The 27329-nt window shown below is 43.5% G+C and overlaps 1 protein-coding gene across 2 annotated transcripts in view; it reads right to left on the bottom strand.

Annotated features, from left to right (window-relative positions):
• Window positions 1-27329, bottom strand: part of IGDCC3 (immunoglobulin superfamily DCC subclass member 3) — a 121259-nt gene that overhangs the window by 60238 nt on the left and 33692 nt on the right. The gene's annotated exons all lie outside the window — the stretch shown is intronic.

A 27329-nucleotide genomic window follows, 5' to 3' on the forward strand; every position in this document is an offset into this window, starting at 1 on the left:
GGAAAGACAGCTTAGAGGGAAGTCTGCGTACCTCTACCTCTATGCCATCCTGTCAGCCCAGTTGATAAACTGATAGACTGGATTAATGTGGTGTTGATGTTGTGCAGGCCTGCTGGACCATATGCCCTCCAGCTATACATTTCCTTTTAAGTTATACAATTCCTCGTGCAAGACATTAAAGATGACATAAAATATTCACAAACAGGGTTGCTCAAGCAGTGGAGACATACAAAGTGCTTAAAGAGTTTCATTAACGATGCTTCTTGGTTTGTGGGTTACTATGCCAAAGTTACCATTGCATCATAAACAAGACTTTTTGCTCTATAAAGTGCATCACTTACTCACTTATCCTTGTTTGGGTCATTTATCTATTATGTATACAAACACAGTGGAATTTTTTGGCCTTTCCTTGTGTACTTAATAAATATATTGCACCTAACAGTCAACACTATCACACAATGGGGCAAAAACACTTTAACGATCTCAACATTGCATTTTGGGGTGCTTTTTTTTTACATGCACCACAAAACAAAAAGGCAAATATGTGCACTTATCCATGGACTTTGTGTTGACAATTCAAGAACGCAGATGTGTTCTTTGGATCGTGGATTTGGATTTGGATGTGCGATCGAAGCAGGACAATTTCCCATGAGCGGCGCACACCACCTTGACTATCTGCAGCTCACATTTATTGTACTCCACATTCACTCTGAAGGTAGTGCCATTAGTGGATGAAACTGCTGTAATTAAGCAGATAAGTTCCATAGCTGAGGTCAGAGCTCGATTGGATGAAGGGTCGAGGACAAACATTTGTTGGGTCGTCAGGAGGCAAGGCCAGCACCGCTTCCATAACCAAATGAAGCGGGCAAAGGAGGCAGCCAGGGAATGTATACAAGCTGAATCTCACAATAACTAGGTGACAGTTACAACACTTGACCTTCACCTTGAATACCCTAAATGCATCACATTTATCAATGAATTACAAGGGACCGTTGCCAGGATTCAGCAAAAGCTTTTGGCTGCTCTTTGGCAGAGATTCTGCAAGCTCTGGCATTTTTCCATGGCACGAGTTAAACGCCTTAGATAACCCAATGTGCTTTATTCCTCATCTTACAACCACCGCGTGCAGAAAGCAAGGGATTATCTATTTATTATATAGAGTCGAGAAGGGGAGAAGGGGTCAAATTGAAAAGAAAAATTATCATTGAGTAAAGGAAGAGAAAGGAAGAAGTGTGAGATCAAGAATCTCCAAGATTTGAGTGTATACTAAAAATATAGCCCCCAATGTCACACATTATCCAATTCGAATTTTACAATGACCTAAAGCTCATGGAGAGGTCTGTACATACTGTCGTGGACAAAAGTATTGGCACCCTTGCATATTTTTAAAATAATGCACCATTTCTTCCAGAAAATTGTTGAAATTAAAAATCTTTTGGTATCCACATATGAACTTCTTTGGTTTGCAGTGGAATAAAATTTCAAAAAGCTGAAAAAAAAGACTAAATCTTAGCTTATCCCACACAGAAATCCTCAAACGGCTCAGAGTGGCACCTTTTAGAAGTTGTTCGAGATGTTTAGATTTCAAGCAGATGATTCTCCTTTACTTTGGAATTGAACTCACCTGTGGTGAGTTGTACATGCCTGCAATATAAAAATCACTCATTCATCCAGTTTGAATAGCTAAAAGGAGTCATTCTGCTGTTTAGTGTCACTATGTGTACCGCAATGAGCATGGAGAAAAGAAAGAAAATTGGAGAATTGTCTGAGGAGGTAAGACACAAGATTGTAGCCAAGCATGGACAATCTCAAGGCCACAAGTCCATCTCCAGAGACCTTGATGTTCCTGTGTCCACCGTACACAATGTTATCAGGAAGTTTAAGAACCATGGCACTGTAACCAACCTCTGTGGATGTGGCCGCAAGAGAAAACTTGATCGAAGATTGCAGCGAAGGATTGTTTGAATGGTGGAGAGAGCACCTCGATCGACTGTCAAACAGATTCAAGCTGACCTTCAGACACAAGGTACAACAGTTTCAACTCGCACCATCCGTCACCAACTCAATGAAAGGGGGTTCTATGGTAGGAGACCCAGGAGGACCCCACTGCTGAGAGAGAGAGACAGAAGAAAGCCTGACTGGAGTTTGCCAAAACACACCTGAACAAGCCAAAATCCTTCTGGGAGAATGTTCTGTGGACAGATGAGACCAAATTAGAGCTTTTTTGGTGAAGCACATCATCACTATTTTTACAGAAAACAAAATGAAGTCTTCAAAGAAAAGAACACCTTCCCTACAGTCAAACATGGAGGAGGTTCAGTGATGTTTTGGAGTTGCTGTGCTGTCTCTAGCACTGGGTGCCTTGAATGTGTGCATGGCATCATGAAATCATGAGAATACCAAGGTATTTTGGAGTGCAAAGTTCAACCCAGTGTCAGAAAGCTGGGTCTCTGTTGAAGGTCATGGGACTTGCAAGAGGACAATGACCCCAAGCACACTTCAAAAAGCACCCAGGAATGGTTCAAGACAAAACACTGGACTGTTCTGAAGTAGACAGCAATGAGTCCAGATCAAAATCCCATTGAACACCTGTGGGGAGATCTGAAAACAGCAGTTGGGAGAAGGCAGCCTTCAAATCTGGGAGAATGGAGCAGTTTGCACAAGAAGAGTGGGCCAAACTGCCAGTAGAGAGGTGGAGGAAGCTCATTCATGGCTATAGGAAGCACTTGACTGCAGATATTTTGTCCAAAGGCTGCTACCAAATATCAAGTCAAGGGTGTCAATAATTGTGTCAATGCCATTTCTTTTTATTTTCTGATTTAAAAGGATTTATTAAGTCCTGAATAAAAAAAAACAATGTTTCTGTAACATTAACAATGAAATAAAGAATTGTGGAGACCAAATACTTTTGTCAATATCAACTTAGTTTTGGAGAAAATCGTGAGTTATTTGAAAAAAGTGCAAGGGTACCAATATTTTTGGCCACAATTATATTTATACGGTATCTCACATGCAGGACAAAGCCTTGAGGAAACATTGGTACACTGTACTTTAATAGTTTTTACATTATAAATTTACAAGGACATTAGTAGAGAATCGACAAACTGATGATATAGGGGATATGAACCTGGGATCCCTGCATCAGGAGTTCAGATGGGAACACTAACAGGATACACATAACATAAGGAAAATGGCAGAATTTTGACCCCTCACCCCCTTTTCTTTTTCTCGCATGCCCCATGCATTTTTTCCCCACTCCTGCTACCTCTCCTTTCTTGCCAACTTTGGCCTTCCCTCCCTATCCTTCCCCATTTCCCTTCCTAATGCAACAATTTTTCTTCTTAAATAACCCCTCATAGTGGAATGTAAAGGTTTGATGGGGAGGGGTAGATTTGAAGCTGGGCTGTGTACTTTCTCTTGCCATGAATGAGCTTCTTACACCTCTCTACTGTCATTTTGGCCCGCTCTTCTTTCCCACCTCCCACCCCACCCTCACTCCCTCGCCTTATATTGCACTTCAAGGAGTTATTTAAAAGAAAAAAAAGTTGTCCTTAATGAAAGCATCCTCTACGGCACACCATTGCAGTAATTGTGGTACAGTGGGAGAGAATGACAGGATGATGGAATTTAATATGTGACCCAGCTGTAGCACAGACAAATTGTTCTCTCAGCATAATTCGTCAGACGTATAAGATACTAAGAGGACAGACCGTGAGTTTTATATTTACTGATGGTGCCAGCACACAATGACCTGCAATTTGCAGGTGAGGTGTTTAACATCCAACAGAATGCACAAGTACCTTGCTTAAATGACTTTCACCACTCTCCTCCTACTCCATCTACCAAACAACCTCTTTGACAGATACAATCTTACAGGATATCTTCATAAAAAAAGCCAGTGTTTTAAAACAGAAACGATATCACAATCGCAGGACAATACAACAATCATTCCATAATCACAAGTGGGCTTCACAGTGCAGCAGAGAGGAGACAAAGAAATGTGACCAAAGCAGGCCATGTGTTTTTAAGAAGAAAATATTACTTTAATAAAAGATCTAAGCACATCGATATTCCAATAATATGCTTACAAAGGACTTCAAAGGGCATGATCACGTTTTATTAATGTTCATGATCATCTAAAAAAAAAACCCAGAGGTTGAGATTTTAGAGGTTTTTTTGGAGATTGAGAAAAGATGGTTAAGTTCTGACAATTTAACATGAAAAGCACATTCTGTTGTCGCCATTTTGGGAAAGAATGCCTTTGCATGCCATTTATTGACCCTTAACCCCATTCACCCCAAGAATCCTCTTCCTACCCCCACTTATTGCACCAGAACCCCCAACGGTTACTTTCATGTGTGCCCTTGCAATCAATGAGGAAGATTTCTGCCTTATGGTTTGAGAAAACGGAGTTTATGGAAATGGAGGTGTGTGAGTGGAGGTGTGTAAGTGAAGAATAACTACATTATTTAAGTCAACAGTGCAAAAAGTGGGGACATCATGTTGTTCATGTGAACGACTTTTGAGATGATTTTTAGATTTCACTTTTTCAGTTTTTACCCCTCAGCCCGAATTGGCTAAGGGGTACTGTCGTCACAGGAGTTGTCTGGGCGTCCGTCCGGGCGTCTGTCAACCTTTGGTTTCCGTCAATTTCGAGAACGCCTTGTCTGATTAAATCCATTTTTGCAGGGTATGTTGGGGTTGAGTAGAGGAAGGTTCCTTTCGAAAATGGGCGCACTGCGATTTTCAATGTGGCCTCCATGGCAGCCATCTTGAAATTGGTTTCTGTCGATTTCGAGAACGCCTTGTCCGATTAAATCCATTTTTGCAGGGTATGTTGGGGTTGAGTAGGGGAAGGTTGTTTTCGAAAATGGGCACGCTGCGATTTTCACTGTGGCCTCCATGGCAGCCATCTTGAAATTGGTTTCCGTCAATTTCGAGGAGAACGCCTTGTCCAATTAAATCCATATTTGCAGGGTGTGTTGGGGTTGAGTAGAGGAAGGTTCCTTTCGAAAATGGGCACGCTGCGATTTTCAGTGTGGCCGCCACGGCAGTCGTCTTGAAATTGGTTTTCGTCAATTTTGAGAATGGCTTGGCTTGTCCAATTAAATGCATTTTTGCAGTGTGTGTGTTGGAGTTGAGTAGAGGAAGGATCCTTTCGAAAATGGGCGCGCTGCGATTTTCACTAGCCGCCACAGTAGCCATCTTGAAGTCTGATTGATTTTCGATATGACGGCCAACGTGCTCCAACTGACTGCATCATCGTGATATCACTGCTTCCTTTTACAATGCATGGGCTGAGGGGTTACGGCCGCTTTGCGGAGCTATTTTTACCTCTGCCACCGAAGGTGGACGGAGATTATGTATTCACCCCTGGCTGTCTGTTTGTTTGTGAGGAGGATATCTGAAAATGTTAGGAACTGATTCGGACGAAATTTGGTGGAGAGGTTGGGTGTTTCGCAAGGTCAAAATGAGTAGATTTTGGTGACGATCCGGATACATCCTTGTGAAATAATGCAATGCAACCCCTCCACCCCACTCAAAATGTTCACCAAAATTGAAACAATTCATCCTTCTCACACACCCACCAAGTTTCATCCAGATCTGTCCATAACTTTTTGAGATATTGTGCTGTATATAGTTATAGCCCTATCTCTCAATGGTGAAGAATCACTTAAAAAATTCTCGGATACAGATCCGGATTCGGATTTTCACCAAAATGTAATCTTCATCCTTATTGCACACCTGACCTGCCCACCAAATTTCGTCCAAGTCCATCCACAACTTTTTGAGATATCCTATTCACAGACAAACAAATGGACAAGCCGGTAGATGGACATGGGTAGTCGATCAAGTCAAATTTAGTCGTTTTTCAGCCGTTACTCGCCAAAAAAAGCGTCCATAGCAACGGTTCTTTCTCACACATAACTTGGACATACCATGAACCTACCATACCAGTTTCATGTATACCTGACTCATAGTCTCTGAGATATAATTCTCGTTTTTTTATTATTTTCGACCAGGGTTCATTCAAAGTCTATCTCCTCCGACAGCTTTCATAGGATCCAGCTGGAAATTTTTGACAATATGGCTGAATGTACTGCCCACAGTCGCTCGTGGCCCGATTTTTGATTTTCGAAAAAATAAATTTTTGAGATGTTTTTGAAAATTTCAAAGGTCCGTTGCTCGGCAACGGATGGGTCCATAGCAACGGTTCTCATTTGCACACAACTAGGTCATGGTATGAACCCACCAACCAAGTTTCATCGAAATCGCCATTGTATTAACGGAGCACTGGACCGAACAGACAAACATATTGACAGAAATCTATATATTGTTGTGGTTACCAAATTCGCAAACCACCATTCAGGTCCCTTAGGTGAGGTATCTCGGTAAGTACATGTGTAGTTAGGCCCAAACCCGTTGTCTAGTGGGAATACATGTCATTTATGCGTGCTGCGACTCTTCAGGATAGCCGTTTTTCTTTTACTATCTTTATTTTGGACCAACCGCCATTGTTACCCCCACCAGTCACAACATCAACCACCAACCACAACGCCGCTTCACCACAACCGCCACGACCTTCACGTCACACCTCGCAACCGTCGCATCGCCACCGTTCTTGCGCCGCCTGTGGGTACCGGTGTTGGACTCGTGCAGGGCGCGCGCCGAACAGCGTGTACAAAATCACGGATTTTGTGCTTCAAAAACGGATCAAAAACGACACACGCCCACTTTTTCTCGGGCCAATGGGGAGCGAGGTGAAAGGTCGAAGGGAGGGGGTCAAAGATGAGAGGGCGAAGCCACGGGGCTGATAAAAGCGACCGTGTTCGTCAGTCCAGAGAGTAGTAGAGTAGGAGAGTCGAGAGGGAACAGAGAGTCAAGACTTCGCGGGCGGTGGAGTTGGCAAGAAGGAGCTGGTCGTCGTGTGCGTTGGAGTCGGAACGGAGGGGACGGAGCTGTGGAGAGGCGGCGAGGGCAGACGAGGGGGTGCTCGCGTCGTGCAGGGAGCTGCACCCCAAGGAGGCCGACAGCGCGACCTGGCCGAGGTGGAGACGCTCGTCGCGGGGCAATAAAAATCCTCTATACCCCGAGCATCAGCAACCCCCTCCTGTTTCCCCCCGCGCTGAGATAGTGCGACCAAGGGGGCCCCTTTCCCACCCCCTACCAGACACTGTCCGCGAGGCCCGCGGAGTTGAGGCACCATCGCCGCTCCGCGTCTCATCACCAGACGGGTAGGCCCGACCCGGTCTCGGCCTCAGGCCCGCCTCATCTTTGAGGGTGTTCTTCTTTTCCTTGGTTTTGGGTATGTGTTGTCGGCGCCGTCTGTGAAGTAGAATTGTATAAGTGTTGCCGTGTGCTCGGTAGTCGGTATTAGCTCTGCATTGTGTCCTCGCTTTTACATTTGCTTTTTGTGTAAATTGAATTGTGTTTTTCTTTTCTGTGTGCATTTGGTGGAATTGTATATGTGTGCTTCCCGTGTGCCGCGAATAAATGTGCTTTTGTGTTGAACTGTTTCCCGCTTCGCTTCGTCATTTCTTTCTTTGAATCCTCATCTTGCTTCACGTAAAGGGTTGGTAGTGGGCTGAATACGCCCGATAATTAATCGAACCGTCGAGGTCGACGATAACACCGCTCGGTTATCCCGATAGTACGGAACGGGTCGCTTAAGTGGCCCGTGTCCGAAGTCGACCTGCGGCGAGGTGCGATCGCCCGGTCTACCCTCCGCGTGGGTACTTAGGTAGGTCGAATTTGGCGAGCAACCCTATCCCACGCGGGGGCTGATTGGCTCGATCGCGGTGAGACCGAAAGGTCCACCCGTGACTGGTTCCCGGCGTTAGTCCGAGAGGGTCACGACTGGATTGTCCGTCCGGTGGGCGACGTGCCGCGATTCGAGTTACGTGGCCGTCAGCACGCCGGCGGGCGCGAATCCGCAACAATATTAATACTGAAGGGCCAATTTTGTGCTCCTCCAAGCGGTCGCGTCACGTTTTTCTCGGTACTGTGACCTGGACTGAAAGAGACTTCGTACCTGTGAGAGTGCATCACACATAGTGGCAATAGTCAACTTTCAAATCTGAAGCAGAATAAACACTTTTCGTTTTACATTCGTTTACATGGCGACGTGTGACGTCACCGCTGAGAGGTGTCAGGACGTCATGACATCATCGGTCATTCGGTGACGTCATTACGTCTGCCGTCGGCAGACCGTCACCGCTGAGAGGTGTAATTCCACTCCTCGAAAATAGCGTCTACAATGTAAAACCCTCTTCTGCACATGCTGACTCCCTCAGAATGTGAATTTGACACAAAAAATGTAACAAGAAACATTGTATCTTCTATTTATATATTAATACTGAAGGACCAATTTTGTGCTCCTCCTCGGGGTCGCGTCACGTTTTTCTCGGTACTGTGACCTGGACTGAAACAAACTTCATACCTGTAAGAGTGCATCGCACATAGTGCCAATAGTCAACTTTCAACTCTGAAGCAGAATAAACACTTTTCATTGAGATGGGGGTGAGAAGTGAAGAGGCGGGGGCGGGGGATGAAGAGATGGGGTCAGGGAGTGAAGAGGCGGGGGGCAAGGTAAGCAAATTTTTGGGCGGGGGTAAGCAAATTGAAAGCGGGAAACGGGGGAAATGGGGCGGGGGCTGGGGTAAATTAGGCGGGGTTGAGTGTGAGGTGGTGGACAGGGGGCGGGGGGGGGGCAAGTGGGGCGGGGAATCAAGAGACGGGGGTCGGGGAGTGAAGAGGTGGGGGCGGGGCCGGGGTAATTAAATTTTTGGGCGGGGGTAAGCAAATTGAAGGCGGGGGGTGGGAGGTGGGGGGGATGGGGCAAGGGGGGGGATGAGTAGGCGGGGGCAAGCACGCCCTGTCCAGTCCATGTCCTTTGAGTGTGGGTGAGCTGGTGACGGTGGTTGAATGAACGGAATCTGTCTGTGACGGGGTTTTGGCTAGTACTGATAATAAGCGTAGACTAGATTGACTACCCAACAAACAGACAGGGGTGAAAAACATAACCTCCACCTGCCCACCTTTGGTGGTGGAGGTAAAAATTACATGAAAACAAAGTTTTAAACTCTGCGTAAATAAATAGAATGGCAGAAAACAAGGCATCATATGTCCGTTGTTCTCCGTCCTATTTTTCTTCTTCATTTTTTTTCTTCCATTTTCTTTGATTTGTTTGTGTATAAGATCTAGCCTGATTGAAGAGCAAGGTAATGGAGCATAAAAGGGGAAACACTGAAAGTGGGGCAGTGGGGCAACATTTTGACGTAAGAAGTAAGGGCATGAATGAACAGAAAAAGAGCAGAGAGAGGATTGGTTGGGTGTTAGAGGGGAACACGGAGAGTAACCAGCAAGTAAAACGGTTGGGATCGGTATCATTGTTAATGGTGATTTTAAGTTTTTCTTTATGGATTGTCAGTGTTTACAAGCCATCGACATGTATTGTATGCAGGGAAGAATAACTTGAGAAAGAGTAAATAGAGGAAAATGGACTGGCAGGATAGCTTAGAGGTAGGTGCAGCTGCCTTCGAGCCGTCTTGCCCGAGTTTGAATCTTGACCGAGATATAAACTGGTACTTTTGTGTTTTGCGTGCTGGATGTTGCATCAATGTGTGCGCCGTCCTTTGGATGGACGTGTTCTTCGTGAATAGTAGACGGGTTATCACCTGCACCCTGAACAAATGACAAATTTCTGTTGCTTTGAGTTGAATGGCAGGCCTTGCCAGCTGGCTAATGAAAGTCCTGGGTCAAAATCAGAAGATAAATACAGGAAAAACAAGGCAGGGTGGGGTGTTTGGGAGGAGTGTGGAGAGAAGCGAAAGTAGATCATTGGAAGAAGATCAGAGTAAGGGGAGGAGTGAAAAAAGGCAATGTTTGGAACAGATGGGGGAATGTGCTACCTTTGGGAGGTTTAGGGGGGAAGGAGTGGGGAGAGGCATCAACATTGCTCTTAAATTTACATGGTTAATAAATGGATGGTCTCTCGCCTCACTATATCATCCTCATAAATATCAGAAAACAACCCTTTTAAAAGCTTCAAATAATCAAAAGGCAGTGGGAGGGAAGGAGTGGTGAACAGAGAGGGGGTGGGTGGAGAAGGGGGTGGGTGGAGAAGGGGGTGGAGGGGTATTTATCTATACAGACAAAGTCTAAACTTGGAAGTATGACTGTAGTTTTAACAAATATAACAGCTAATGGTTAACATAATTGGACTTAAAAAAATGCAAGAGCCAGTTCACCTAATGCCTTGGCAATGGTGCTCGAGGCTATTCAGTAACATACTATTCCGGTTTATCAAGCCTCTGTATTCGCAGACCACAAAATAGCTACCATTCCAGCTGGCCACAGGTCAAAAGGAATGACCCCTTCCACCCAGGCCTTCACTAAAGGAAACACATGGCCTTGTGAGATCTGTACCTTTCCCACCAAGGGGCACAACATGGCAGGAACTAGACAGTACTGACACAAAGTAGAATGGGCATCTCTTTCTTAATCATCAAAATATGAATACAAGTTTATAAAAAGTCTTCTTCAAAAATGATTTGCACTGGAGGATTGCTTATCCGGTACATCAGTTAAAGGAATATTTGCAATCGATTCTGAATTATAGGCTTTCAAGGTGTTAACAGACATCAAAAGGTGATATACCTGCAGTAACAGCCATATGAGGAAAAAACCGAGACAACCTATGGCACTAAACTGCTCTTCTTACTTAAATGTCTTACATTTAAATAGCACAGCTGATAGCCACCATATGACCTGCCAAATGTGATGGCTCCCAATTGAGCTGCATCTCCGACCTTATGAAGTCATAATGCGCATGGGTTTTCCTTATACATATTATTCTTCATCTTCTAAATAGAGGGGAGAGATATAATAAGGTTGTTTATGATATATTTCTGGGATAGTATGTAATCATTTACAGGGGGGGGGGGGTGGGTGGGTGTTAATTTTTTTTTCTCTTGAGGCCAGATTATATATCACTGCATGGTCTGTAATATATATATATATATATATATATATATATATATATATATATATATATATATATATATATATATATATGATCTTCTTCTTTCGGCTGCTCCTGTTCGGGGTCGCCGCAAAAAATGCCGCAAATGTTGAAACAAATCCGCGAATGTCAGGGCATTGTTTCAATGGGAAAAAGGACGATAGGTTCCCAGTGGTCCATGATTTATAAGGGAAAATCAAAAATCCCACAAAAAACCGTGAATACACCTGTGAAAACCATGAAAATGCGAACCCCCCCCCCCCCACAAATATGGTTATAAAAAAAAAATACCATCAAAGATGGGGAATCCCCTGCCATTGAATGAAAAAGGTCAAACATATTCCAGATAATGAGGGTGGTGAATCGGAAACAAGACACCATTTGGTCATCATCTCGAAAAAGTTCCCCAGGGGTGAGGAACGTCGTAACCAAAAATAATTGAAATCAGATAAGCGGTTTTCTATTTATTACAAAAAACATTTTTTTCAAGATGGCCGCCCCAATCGGCCATCTTGGATCCGGCCATGCCCAAAATCAATACGGTTCTTCCTTTTCAGGTGGTACATGTGTGACCCAAATTTCAAATCGATATGGCAAACACTTTATGAGTTATCGCACTCACAGCTATAAATGATGATGCCCGGACGGACGGACAGACAGCCGGACGACCTGGGTGACAACAATATCCCCCTTCCGCCACGTGGCGGGGGATAAAAACTGCCACAAACGCCCACAAAAAACAGCAAAAACATGAATACAGCCATGAAAAACCATGAATACGCCTGCGAGATACCATGAAAATGCGAAAAAAATGCGAATACGCAAAGCACAGGGCCGCGAATGTAGAAGCAGGTTTCATTTTATCAACCGTGAATACATGGGGTTCGCGAATAGCGAATATTGGGGTCCGACAGGATATAAAATGGGGGTTCAATTTTTATCTCCGCCACCGAAGGTGAAGGAGGTTATGTTTTCACCCCTTTCTGTCTGTTTGTTGGGTGGTCGCTAGACTACCGTTATTCTCAGGTTTTCCGTCTGTCTGTATGTATGTAATGGACAGCTCTGCAGGCCAGAGGAGTCAACCAATTTTGATGAAACTTGACTGGTAGGTTCATACCAGGATCTAGTTGTACGCTTTTGAGCACCGTTGCTATGGACGCCACCGTTGCCGAGCAACGAGACTTTGAAATATTTTGAAAAATATCGAAAAATACTTATATATATTTTTTTCGAATATCAAAAATCGGCTTCCGCGCTTTTATGCGCAAATTTTCTTCAAAAATTTTCTTCCAAAATTTTCAGCCCGATCCGTCAAAAACTGTATGACGAGTATGCAATTATATATTGACCACCCATGTCGCTTACCGGCTTGTTGGGTCGTCGATCTTGTCGAAAAAAAAAATTTCAACATTTTTTTTTTTGAGATTTGTTCTACCCTTAGTATTTAAAATGGCGATTTCAGTTAATACAATGGCGATTTCGATGAAACTTGGTTGGTAGGTTCATACCATGACCTAGTTGTTCGCAAATGAGAACCGTTGCTATGGACACCACCATTGCCTAGCAACGGGACTGAAATTTTTGAAAAATCATAAAAAAATTAATTTTTTCGAAAATCAAAAATCGGGACCCGAGCGACTGTGGGCAGTACATCCAGCCGGATCCTATGAAAACTGTCGGAGAAGATAGACTTTGAATGAACCCTGGTCGAAAACAATAAAAAAACGAAGTTCGTTATATCTCAGAGACTATGAGTCAGATATACATGAAACTGGTATGGTAGGTTCATGGTATGTCCTCGTTATGTGTGAGATAGAACAGTTGCTATGGACCCCTCCGTTGCCTAGCAACAGCCGAAAAACCTCCAAATGTGGGGGTATTTTAACGAAAAAACAATCTGCAACATTAACCCTTGAAGCGAGAATCATGAATTTTCTTGTGCTTAATCCTCAGGTCATTCCCCATCGAACGGGCCCATTGCGTCAGCTTCTATTGGGTAGTCGACTACCCATGTCTGCCTACTGGCTTGTCCGTCTGTTTGTCTGTGTACAGGATATCTCAAAAAGTTGTGGATGGATCTGGATGAAATTTTGTGGACAGGTTCAGTGTGTGACAAGGACGAGCTGTTCAGTATTTGAAGATCCGAATCCGGATCGAACTACTAGAATTTTAAAGTGATTCTTCACCATTAAGAGAAAGGGTTCAAAAATGAAATATGGCATATTTCAAGAATGTATTGGGCAAGATATGTTCTTGTGGATCAGGCATTACAGGGCGTAGGTATGCACTCTACCGCGTGCCCTTCTAGTTATATTATGGAACTTTGCTCGGTCACAAGCAAGCCATTTTGCAGTTTGTTGTCCTGATTAGCTCAAACAAGGATGAAACTGGTCAGAGGGGCTGCATTCATTTGCATGTGACCAGTTAATCTTGGTCTTTAGAGACCCGAATAGCCCTTTGGAAGCCATCCTAGTTTGGAGGTGATGCGGTGGTTTGCACAAGTGCATGATGTCTGCCTTACATCATATTCAGTGTCGGAAGAGCCGTTTTTATTTAATTTATCTCACCTGACTGCACCATCACATCCTAACTGGTGCTTGGCAGGGCAGAGCAATACATTTGTGTGGAAGACAATGCTCGTTGCTAACACAGGTCGTGCAGCATTTGCTCTTCTGGGACTCGATCTGCGCTTTGCTGCCTCAACAAGTTTGTAGGTATTAAATAGTTATATAATAGCATGGGGCGCCCGGCGTTGCCTGTTCTATTTTTTTGTGGGGGCCTAAAACACTTCCCTACATCCACTAAGGAATGGGGTTGGAAATCATTTAATTTTACCTTTCATGTAGCTGCAAAGGCTTCGGCACTACAGGGCGATTTTAAAATGTCCCGTCACAGTCACCTGTCCAACTCGCAATCCCATGAGATTGCAACTATCAAGTGACCATGAGACCAGAAACCAAGAGATCGCAAAATCAATTTCACAAATAGAAGAATGTTCTGTGCTGTATAGCAGAGATGGCGATTCGAGTCGACGATTTGGACTCGAGTCATACTTGGGTCACAAATTTTGTGACTTGCGACTTGACTTGAGACTTGAGCTTGCAGGCTTGTTGATAATTAATGATGGTGAATGAAAGAACACTATGTCAAACGAAATATATTGTTGTGGTTGACGAAATTCGCAAACCACCATTCAGGTCCCTTAGGTGAGATATCTCTGTAAGTATATGTGTAGTTAGGCCCAAACCCGTTGTTTAGAGGGAATAAATGTCATTCATTCGGGCTGCGACCCTTCGAGATAGCCGTTTTTCTTTTACTATCTTTATTTTGGACCAGCCGCCATTACTACCATTACTACCACCACCAACCACGTCTCAACAGCCATCACACAACAACCACCAACCGCAACGCCGCTTCACAACCACAGCCACGACCCTTGCCGTCACATCTCGCTCTCACAACCATCGCATCACCGCCATTCCCGCGCCGCTTGTGGACACCGATCCTGGACTCGTGCAGGGCGCGCCGAGCGGCGGGTGCAAAAACACCAGCCTTTCCGAAGAAATCGGATCAAAAACGATTCACGCCCACTTCTGTTCCGTCCTATCAGTGAGCATGGGGCAATTTGGCCCCGCCTCCAGGTGCGTCGGAGTATAATCGCTATATGCAGATTCGCGGATCAAAAAGCATTCACGCCCACTTTTCCTCTGTCCAATGGGGAGCCAGCCAGAGGTAAAGGGTCGAAGGTGAAGGAACGAAGCCACGGGGGCTATAAATGGCCGCGTTCGGTCGCCAAAAAGTTGAGTTGAGTCGGCAGTTGAGTTGGAAGCAGTCAGTTAAGGGGAGTTGAGAAGAGAAGAGTCAGAGAAAGCAGTTGGACGGAGCTGAGAAGAGGGGAGAGTTGGAGAGGTGGCGGCGGCGAAGGCGAAGGCAGTCGAGAGGGCGCTCGTGTCAGAGTCGGGGAGCTGCGGAGAGGGGAGGCCGGTAACGCGACTGAGGTCATGGTGGAGACGCTCGTCGCGGGACCCGAGCCAGCGAGATACCCTCATTCCCCCGAGCATCAACAACCCCCTCCTGTTTCCCCCCGCGCTGAGATAGTGCGAGAAGGGGGCCCCGTTCCCACCCCATACCAGGCAGTGCCAGCGAGGCCCGCGGAGTCGGGGAGCCACCGCCATTTTGCGGCTCATCACCAGACGGGTAGGCTCGACGCGGTCTCGGCCCCAGGCCCGTCTGCCCCCCTCATAGTGGAGGGTGGTCCCTTTTTCTTTTGCTTTGAGTATATGTGTTGTCGGCGCCGTCTGTGAAGTAAAACTGCATAAGTGTTGCCGTGTGCTCGGTAGTCGGTAGTAGATCTGCAGTGTGTTTTTCTCTTTTACATTTGCTTTTTGTGCATCATTGTGGTGTTTCTTCTTTTACATTTGCTTTTGGTGTATAATTGTATATGTCTGCTATCCGTGTGCCATCGCGAAATAAATGTGCTTTATGTTGAACTGTTTTTCCCGTTTCGCTTCGTCTTTTCTTTCATTGAATCTCCATCTTACTTCACGTAAAGGGTTGGCAGTGGGCTAAATACGCCCGAGAATTAAACGGAACCGTCGAGGCCGACGATAACACCGCTCGGTTATCCCGATAGTATGGAACGGGTCGCTTAAAGTGGCCCGTGTCCGAAGTCGACCTGCGGCGAGGTGCGATCGCCCGGTCTACCCTCCGTGTGGGTACTTAGGTAGGTCGAATTTGGCGAGCAACCCTATCCCACGCGGGGGGCCGATTGGCACGATCGTGGTGAGGCCGAAAGGCCCACCCATGACTAGTTCCCGGCGTTAGTCCGAGAGAGTCACGACGGGATTGTCCGTCCGGTGGGCGACGTGCCGCGATTCGAGTTACGTGGCCGCTCGCACGCCGGCGGGCGCGAATCCGCAACAATATCTTAGTGATGTGTTTGTGACTAATTTTCCGATGTCTGGTAGGATGTGATTACATTTATGACCAAAGACCGCCGGAGTCATGTGCCAAAAGTAGAACAAACTCAGTTAATAGATCACGCTGAGCTGAGAAAAGGTATTAGTCATACGGCACTCAAAGTGCCGCTGATTTCCGAGTCTCCGATCGCACATACATGTGTCGAGTGGAGTCAAAGGAGGTAAATTATGGAGAAAAGCAAGTAGAGCTATAGAGTCTTTCATTGCATGGATTCTATGTCCTTGAATTTAGTAGGCATGTATGCTGTACAGCGTACGTATGGAATTGTAATTGTTGCTGCTCGGTTCAGACCCATTTAGCATCTCCGTGTTTTTTTATATCTCATAATGGAACTCAAATAAACAAACATACACCCACAGACATGTAATGGTTTGAGCTTTGAGTGGACATTCTTACCATTAGACCATTGAGACTGAGTGTCACTGCGTAGATCGCTGCTACTCTCTGCACATGTAAACGTCACTTTGTTAACACTGCTTTACCGGTAGCATGGCAGAGATTCCAAGGGTGATCTTATTTGCTCATAAACATTTTGAAGGTGCATTTAATTGAATAAAAGGAATGCTGTATGTGAAGCTCATGGTTTCAAAATTTCAGATGGTCCATCCACAACATTAAATTTAATTAGTCACCGAAAAACTCATCCGCAGAAGTAAGTTTTCTTTTCCACGAGACGTTCTAACGCATTTTGCTTCTCACTTTTGCACTGCACTAACACTGACTAACCCAGTAACACTGAGCCTATACTCATGCTGGTTGAATGTGGGATTTCGGTCAAGACCTTGTGGAGTGTGTAGCTTCCTGTAGCCAGCCCAGATCGGAGTTCGAACCTCATGTGTAATGGACTCAGAAAACTGAGTATTTTGAGGACTAAAGGCTTGTACATAACTAAGGTCTATCTACGATAATGCCATTATGACATGACACTTGACTTGAAACTTGCTCTCAAAGACTTGAGACTTACTTGAGAGTTGGCTCAGGTTACTTGTTGACACCTCTGCTGAATAGGGTGGTTGCGAAGTCCTGTTACTCCCCTCTCCCCACTTCCACCACCATCATCACCTACCCTCATACGAATTTGTAATATATATATATATATATATATATATATATATATATATATACATATATGTATACATATATGTATATATATATATATATATATATATATATATATATATGTACACACACACACACACGCTAACAAATACCGCCCATCGCTTCGCTGGTGGGAATACTAAAGGGGGGGGAGAGATGAGGAGGGAAGAGAGAGGGGTGGGGGATAGAGAGGTGAAGGAGAGAGAGAGGGTGAGAGTGAAGTGGTGGAGGGGAAAAGAAAGAGGAGGGAGTGAGGAGGGGTGGGGAAGAGAAGACAGTGTGAAGTGAGAGGAAGGGAAGGCAGACGTGCGGTGGAGCATTAATTACAATTCATACTGTTTCATCGAAATGATTCTGCACAAAATAACAGTAAAGATGGAAACAAAATAATGTCTGATACCATTTTCTACCGGTCAAACTATAAATACGGCCTAGAGACAAACACTGCCAGGACACGTCTGGAGACAAAACCCGCCGGAGGCATCTGGAGCCAAGCTGTCCGGACACGTTCAGAGACAAACACCGCCCGGACACGTCTGGAGCTAAGCTGTTCGGAGAGAAACACTGCCCAGACGTGTCTGGAGATAAACACTGCCCAGACACATTCAGAGACAAACACCGTCCGGACATAAATGCTGCATCAATATGTTCAGAGACAAACAACGCCCAGAAGAATCCAGAGCCAAGCTGTCCAGAGAGAAACACTGCTCAGACAAGTCTGGAAACTAACTCTCATCCAGACACATCCGGTGATAAACTCAGAGAGAAAGGGAGAGAGAGAGAGAGAGAGAGAGAGAGAGAGAGAGAGAGAGAGAGGGAGAGAGAGAGAGAGAGAGAGAGAGAGAGAGAGAGAGAGAGAGAGAGAGAGAGAGAGAGAGAGAGAGAGAGAGAGAGAGACACAGAGAGACACAGAGACAGAGAGACACAGAGACACAGAGACAGAGAGACAGAGAGACACAGACACAGACACAGACAGAGAGACAGAGAGACAGAGAGACACAGAGACTGAGAGATAGAGAGACAGAGAGACAGAGAGACACAGAGACACAGAGACAGAGAGACAGAGAGACAGAGAGACAGAGAGACACAGAGACAGAGAGACACAGACACAGAGAGACAGAGAGACACAGAGACACAGAGACAGAGAGACACAGACACAGAGACCCAGAGAGAATCTGTTATGCTCCTGAACAACACACACACATTTATTTGTATATGTATATGTATATGTATATATATATATATATGTATATGTATATATATATGTGTGTATATATATATATATATATACATATATATATATGTATATACATATACATATACATATACATATACATATACATATATATATATATATATATAGATATATATATATATATATATATATATATATATATATACATATATATATATATATACATACACATATATATATATATATATATATATATATATATACATATATATATATATATACATATATATATATATATATATATACATATATATATATATATATATATATATATATATATATATATATATATATATATATATATATATATGCATATATATATATATATATGCATATATATATATATGCATATATATATGCATATATATATATGCATATATATATATATGCATATATATATGCATATATGCATATATATATATATATGCATATATGCATATATATGCATATATGCATATATATATATATATATATATATATATATATATATATATATATGCATATATATATATATGCATATATATATATATATATATATATATGCATATATATATATATATATATATATATATATATATATATATATATATATATATATATATATATATATATATATATATATATATATATATATATATATATATATATATATATATATATATATATATATATATATATATATATATATATATATATATATATATATATATATATATATATATATATATATATATATATATATATATATATATATATATATATATATATATATATATATATATATATATATATATATATATATATATATATATATATATATATATATATATATATATATATATATATATATATATATATTAGATACTGTGTGACTCCAAACCATGAGGGGTGAAAGTGCTGGCATCAAGCCCCATGCAGCCCTTGCTGCATGATACTGGGAGTGATAAGTGCTGCCTGCCACACGGGACATTATCTCCCACTTTACCAATCACAATCTGAAGTCATTAATGGTCTGCGGTCGGGTGCAATGATGAAAAATTAATGTGGTTCTACAACCTGAAACGAACATCGTGGCGTCACTGCCATAGCGCACATAATGTCTGCGGCTCCCGGAAGAGCTATATCGCAGAGCTAATTACCAAGCGGGAGATAATGTTCCACGTGGCAGGTGGCACTAATCACACCCGGTATCGTGCAACAAGGGCTGTATGGGACACGATGCCAGCGCTTTCATCACTCGTGGTTTGAAGCTGCACAGTATCTCCTTTATAACCGAAAGTCACAAGTGTACGGAAGCTTGCTATGTTGCCCTGATGACGCTCTAATGAGGGTGAAACCAGTCGGTAACTGCATTTTTACATGCACTTATGACAGCATTTGAAATTCCATCTTGGTAAGATTATACAGTGCTGATAGAAAGTCTACACCCCCTTTCAAAATTTTCAATTTTTGTTGCCTTGCAGCCTGGAATTAAATTGCATTGCATCAGAATTTTTCCACCTTTATTTACACATTGTAACCCACAACTTCCAAGTGAAAAACAAATTCTACAAATTTCAGAAAATTATTTAAAAATACAAAACTAGAATATCTTGGTTGGTTAAGTGTCAGCCATCTTGTGTCCATCCCCTGAGTTATACTTGGTGGAAGCACCTTTGACAGCAATTACAGCTGAGAGTTTGTTGGGATAGGTCTCTACCAACTTTGCACACCTTGATTTGGCAATATTTGCCCATTCTCTGTACAAAACTATTCAAGCTCAGTCCAGTTGTGTGGGGAGTGTTGATGGACAGCATTCGTCAAGTCATGCCACAGATTTTTGATTGGATTTAGTCCAGAGCTCTGAATGGGATACTCAAGGACATTTATCTTTTTGTTCTTCAGCCACTCCAGACTAGCTTTGGCTGTGTGCTTCGGGTCGTGTCATGCTGAAAGGTTAACTTCCGTCCCAATTTCAGCTTTCTTGCAGAGGGTAGCAGGTTTTCTTCTCGGATTTTTCTGTATTCTGGTCCATCCATTTTCCCATCTAACCTGACAAGTGCCCCAATCCCTGCTGAAGCTTGGAGTTGGAACATATCCTATTTCACCGGCCAGTATACTCGATGGGACTCTTTTCGTCCAATGAGATGCAAGATTGGTTTGATCAATGTATTAGTGAGTCGAGCTAAGAGGATATGTTCCAACTCCAAGCTTCATCCAGAGATTGACAATATTTCCGGCATCCTCAGTGAGAATGGATGTCCTGAGTATATCATCAGGAGGTTTATGCACAAATTCCTAACTGCTCCAGTTGAATGGAAGATGGGTCCTGAAAAGTGCCCGGTCTGTATCAAGATTCCTTGGAAAGGGAAAATGTCGCAAAGATATGAGGAACAAATCAAAAGATGCGTCTCAAACACGTATCTGGCTGTTTGTCCAAGAGTGATTTTCACCTCTCGACGTCTGATTCCTGCAGTTAAGAAGGATGTTCTGCCTGCCTCAAAACTTAGCAATATTATTTACAAGTTCAAGTGCTGGTGTGATGCTCGGTATGTCGGCAGAACGACCCAGGCTCTGACTGACAGAATCAAACAGAATGTCCCTTTGTCCATCAGGAAAAACACAATTGGTATGTGAATACAGCCGGTACGTGCTTGTGGGAAGGTCACAGCATCAATCCCTATGTCATGTGTATCTGCTATTGGGCAGCATTTGATTGAGTATGCAAACTGTGCTGAACAGTTTCATGTGGATGCATTCAAGATATTGAGCAGAGGACGAAATATTGTTACGAATTTGGAAATCGATCACACTCAACATTCAGGTCCTTCAGCTCAGTTATCTCGGTAAGTACGTGTTCTATAGATAGCTCGCCTTCCATTGCTTAATGGGTAAATCTATGTAAATGCGCTGTGATTTATTTTAATAGTTAGGGTTCAATCAGAACAACAACAAAGAACAACCCTCCTCCGCAAAGGAGAAGAAGAAGAACCCTCCCGCCCGAGATTCAACAGCGTAAACAGGAATGATGGTTGGGGTGGGTCCAGCAGAAAGCAAGGTAAACAGCCCCCACCTGCGGTTGCGGGGGGGGGGGGGCGGCGCACGAGGGTGAATGAGTCACGCCGGAAGCAAGGCGGGGCTGAGAGGGATAAGAAGGGGACCCTCTGCTTGAGTGATTGGGGGATTGTTCTGGTGCTGGTTCGGTTTTGGCTCTGCTTCGTGGTCTGGTTCGGCTGGCTCTTCTTGGTTCGTGGAGCTCTTTGTGGTCTCTACTTGCTTCCCGGCTTGGTGCAACTCCTTGGCCTCATCTTGGTCGGTGGTTCTTCGGGGAAGCAACGCATCTTCAGGAAGGATCGGCGCCTCATCTCACCAGCACGTGTTCCGGAGCACGAGGGGATCCGCTGGAGCTTGGAAAGGATCGCGGCTCGCGGTGGTTGGAACCAGCTTGCCCTCGCTGGTGCCTGGTCCAAACAGCTGGAAGACCACAGGAGGTGGAAAGGTCCCAGATAGGTCCTGGGCTTCAGCTCATCTGTCCCTCCGAGCTGAAGTCTGTATTAAAGGCATCAGCCACCATTTCTTGGGTGCGTGTGTGTGGGTATGTGTGTCCGTGGGCCCGTCTAACAAGTAGAAAATTGTTAAGTGCTTTGTGTGCTGTATATAATTGCATTGCATTTCTTATATTCAGTATAGCTCTGCTTTATGTGCTCCCCTCATTTCCCCATCGCAGTATAAATAAACCCCAATTGTTAAATGTTTTTAGCTCATCCACGTTCCTTCTTTCATTGACTGAGCATGTCGTGTGTGAGGGATTAGTTGGTCATTGCTGTGGTTGCAGGATAATTCGGTCCAACGGTTCTCGGCGATTAAAACTGCTCGGGATCGCACACGGAACGAACTCGCCAAGCGGCTCGGTTTCGTACGAGTTCAGTCGAGGGTTAAATTTCCCGGTAGTTGGACCACGTGGGTACTTAGGTAAATTGAAGTTGGCAATCGACCCTACCCCACGTGGTCTACCCATTGGTGGATTTCAGTCTAAAAGGGACCCATCTTCTCCAGACTTTTCCGGAGAAGTACGATCTGAATTCCGGGCGATCAGTCGAGTCGACTTGCGGCTCCGTCTAGCGGTCGCGCTCACGGCCGACGTCCCGGTCCCGTAACAATATGACGTATCTACGAATACAAGAAGCGACATTTATCTATTCCATGGACCCTATGTTATGTTGGTAAAAATAATTTGTCCTCTCGCTTTAAAAGAAGAGGAACACAAACTCGTTTCACGATCACAGATGTTGATGAAGACGATTCTGCAACAGCCTTAGGGGCTCCGCCTCAGACTCTACAACCTCCAAATGGAGAGCTGAACACTGAACAGGCTACTCCCACCTAGACCATTGGGAGGTGATGACGCATCAGTCGAGAACATGTAATCGGAATTCACTTTGTTGATAGGTGTCTATTAGACTGTTCTTCTTCCTTACTTCATTCACTATGTGTGAATTTCACCTGAAGAGAGCACAAAGAAAAGCTTTGTGGTTTTCTTTTTAGTCTGTTTTATGGTAATGTCCTTCAAATGTATCTGTTTTTGTCTAAATTGAAGTTTTGTAGTACCAATCATATATACATATTACATACATACATACATATATATATATATATATATATATATATATATATATATATATATATATATATATACACACACACACATATATATATATATATATATATATATATATATATATATATATATATATATATATATATATATATATACACACACACATATATATATACATACACACACACACATATATACATATATATGTATATATATATATATATATGTATATATATATATATATATATATATATATATATATATATATATATATATACATACACTTACACACACACAAATATACACACACACACACACACACACACACACACACACACACACACACACACACACACACACACACACACACACACACACACACACACACACACACACACACACACACACAGTTTGATTTGACATTTCTAATGTTTATTTCCTCCAAATCCAAAATCCACCTGCAATCTCTTGCAATGAAAGTCGAGTGGGGCATGAGTTATAGCAAGTGAAATTTGTCCAGGTTGACATAAATCACGAGGGAAAAGCCACAGGAAGGGATAACATTACAATATGTTATAGCCCTCAGCCTGTGGTAGTAATAGATTCCAGGTTTATGGCAGCATTTCAAACTGCTGTGCGAAAATACTGAGAAATGCTGTGAGCCCATTGAGCTTCAATTAGATATGAATAACCTATCAGGTTAACGATTTCACAAAGAGAAACAAAAAATATGCCTTCCATATGCAAGGCATTGGTTGTGGTTTCAGGGCAGTGTGAACGGGGAATGGTGGTTTTGCTTCATTATAGTGTAACACCTCAGGTATGTATGTCTGACTTACAAACACCATGAAGGGTTACCTGCGAAATTCCTAGAGATCACAAATTGATAACACTACACAGAGATAATAAATATTCAGCCCATCTCTGACATTCTTCAACCCTTTAAAACTGCTGAACTGAAGCATTGCATTTGAGAAAAAAGCACAACCTTCAAAAATATGGAGTGAGTGGTGTAAAGTAAAAGAAGTATATACAGGCACAGTGCCTTTGTGGGAAGTTCAAGGACATCAAGCCAATTGGGCCACATTTATCGGATAAGAAACCAAAATGGTGGCCAAAGGCATGCACCTGTTATTGTTACGAATTTGGAAGCCTTTTGCACACAGACAGTCAGCAGTCCCATAGTTCAGTTATTTCGTTAAGTATATGTGGCTAGTTAGGATGCCTCCCCTATGTCTAATGGGTTAATTTCATGTGTGCGCTGCGAGTTTCTTTTTAGTTAGTTTTCTACATCAATTCACTTCACACCACGGCGCCATTACACACGTGTTCGACGCCACGGACATAGGCGGGTGTCAGATCACCTCAGGGCCAACTCCGCCCCAGCAAGATGGAATATTCCCCTCGTCCAATGAGGGGAGGACACCGATCGCCCGACCAATCCGGAGGCGAGTTACCTCAGAGCAGTTCCCTCCACCCGCCTGGGGGGGGGGGAGGATAAGAAAGGTCGCGAGCTGTATCTAGGGTTGTTGGTCGGTCGTCGTGTGTCTGGTCTTGGTCCTGGTCTTTTTCGGGGTTCCTTGGTGGTCGGTGGTCGTGCTGGTGCTTGTAGTGGTGGTGGTCATGGCGGAGGTGTTCCGTGGTGCTCGTGTCGTCGATTGTCGTTCGTGGCAGCCAGGATCGTGGGCTCATTGGATTCCGGGTCGTGGGTTCGAGTCCCACCGTGGTGGGTTGGAGTTGGTGAAACCGCACGAGGCGGCTAAGTACCCTGCCAGACTCTGACCTTCAGCTCGCCTTCCATCCCGAGCTGAAGGGTCGAATAAAGACCCACGAGGTCCATTTCTTTTTGGGTGTGTGTTTTTCTGTGGCCAGTCTGATAAGTAGAAATCGGTTAAGTGATTGTCTTTGTACATTTGCCTTCATCTATATTCGTGGTTAAGTCTGCTCTGTGTTTCCCTCCCTCTTACATTGTAAATAAATAACTGTTAAATGTTCCAGTTCGTTGTGTGTGCTTTCTTTCATTGACCCAGTATGGTTCGGGCTTGAGAAGTAGGGAGGCCGATTGAGCTGTAAATTGTCATTTGGGCCCGCGCGGCATTGGTAATTCCCGCTCGGTTACGCCGGATCCGAGTCGGTAATAGCGACTCAGTTCGGACAAAGTCGGCCGAGGGTGTGGTTTCTCCGGTAACTAGACCGCGCGGCTAATTAGGTAAATTGGAATCAGACAAAAAGACCCTAACCGTGCGGTCGAAATATTGGCGTCCACGGTTCCATTAAGCGACCCGTCGACTTCGGAGTTATCCGGAGTGACGACCTTCAATTCCGGTATTCGGTGGGAGATGGTCCAACTGCTCCGTCTGGCGGTCGTCCTTGCCACCGAACCCGACACCACAACATTATCACGTGCCTGGCTTGAGGAGTTTACAACATCTCAATACATGGCCTTGGCAGAGGTCTGAAGCATTCTTTACGTTTTGATTGAAGAATCATTTACCTGGTTTACGCAAAGTTTACGAGTCATGGCATTGTGCCAACAATGGCATCTAAAAATGTGAATTGTTTTTTTTTTTAATTTACATATGAGCAATTGTGAGTGGTACAGCATGAAGGAGAGGCTTTTAAATTATGAGGTAATTGGCTTGTTTGATGAATATTGGGCCCTGAATTCCATCCTGTCACATCAGTAGTCATGCAGGAACATAGAATGAAATTACATGATGTTCACAACAGCAAGGAAAGAGAGAACAAACAAGGCAGAACTATGGCTGATTTCATGCAAGCTAAGATAATGACAGGAAAACAGACATTTGTTTCACAAAAAAATTTGGTTGCAATTGGGAAGATCCATATAATATACAGTTGTTTCTTTCTTTCGAGTGCAGTCTTATGGCTGCTGGTTTCATCATTGGTGAGGGACATGGCTATGCTGCTGATGCAGTGTCCCTATTACCAGTACACTGGTACTCATTTTGCGGACCTCTGAAGGATGGACAGGCTGAGTCAACCCCACCAGGTATTAATTCAGTGGCCAACGGGGCTCAAACTCAGGACCCTAAGATCCCAAGTCAGCCACCCTAATCACTAAGCTAACACCAGGACGTTTTCCAGTGCAGTGAGACGTTTTGAATTAAAAGCTGTAGGTATGTTTTGCCTTCATGCACGTAACACAGGTTATTGTTTTGACTTTCGGAGGAGAGATTTAGGCAGCTGTCAGTTGCCTATACACTGCCCAAATAAAGGTATGCGTCAGAAGAATGTGTTTCATGCTTGGAACAAGATCGCCCGTTGGGCGGGTACTCCAATAGTATGTAATAAACAACATTGTCAGGAACACATCTCCATATAAACAATGGTATCATGACCCCTTTTAGCGCATTTTCATTTCACGTCCTGAGCGCGAAGCGAGGTATTACTGTATTAAAAATGAAGGTGCCACAACCTAGCAGATTTGCACAACAGGCGAGGCTCAGATTTGACAATCGACCTTTGTGTGGTCGTCAACCAGGACCGAGCTGGCATTATGCACTTGGTGTTCAGCATCGACTGCAGCATGCAGATGCTGAAACCAAATGTCATTTTACATGTACGTTATTGTGTTAACGTCCCATGTTCATTAAAATTAGGTGAATAAATCCAATTGACATTGCATCGGCATCGTACGTAGCCACAATGGTGGCCTCCTCTTCATTCTATATGCACACTTCCACATGCCACGCCCGAGCATGCTATATATCGATATATTGCATGGATTTTGGAAGTATGATCAAGGCGATTTGTGTTATAGTCTTCATGTGTATAATTAAATTTAAATACATACGTAAAGGGGGTTAAAGTGTATATACAAATTAATTCTGGGTTTTACCACCATTTTCTACAGCGGTGATTACATCACCCTATCTAACATGTTGTATTAGTTCTTCACGTGCCTGTTGTTTGTGTCCTTTATAACATCCTGAAAAAGAGTACGTTTCCTGCTTCCAATGATTTTAAATTTTGTTTGACTGCCAGGCAGGCAGAGAGAGAGAGAGTTAGTATATTATCTCACTCCTCTCTGTGCATGTGTGATTGTGACGAATTCAGACCCAATATGTAGTAAAACGCCAGATTTGTCTTCCTATTTTTTTTCAAATATAACATTCGATGTAATAAATATAACATTCCTCGATCATAAACTGATGAGATGGACAGATGGACGGATATTAACCAATTGCTGAACCCCACCTTTCGCTTCGCATGCATGAGGTAAACGAGAATGGAACTTGGTGGAGCGCATACCACCACCAGGCTGCACAGTTTACCTTTTGTACCCCACTGATAGGCCAGATCTACATCCAGACCTAAAGCAAAATCTAATCAGCTTATTCTTGTTACCTATA

This window comes from Eptatretus burgeri, chromosome 12 (genome assembly GCF_056783735.1).
Source record: "Eptatretus burgeri isolate ZD-2024b chromosome 12, Ebu_testis_v1, whole genome shotgun sequence".
Taxonomy (NCBI): domain Eukaryota; kingdom Metazoa; phylum Chordata; class Myxini; order Myxiniformes; family Myxinidae; genus Eptatretus; species Eptatretus burgeri.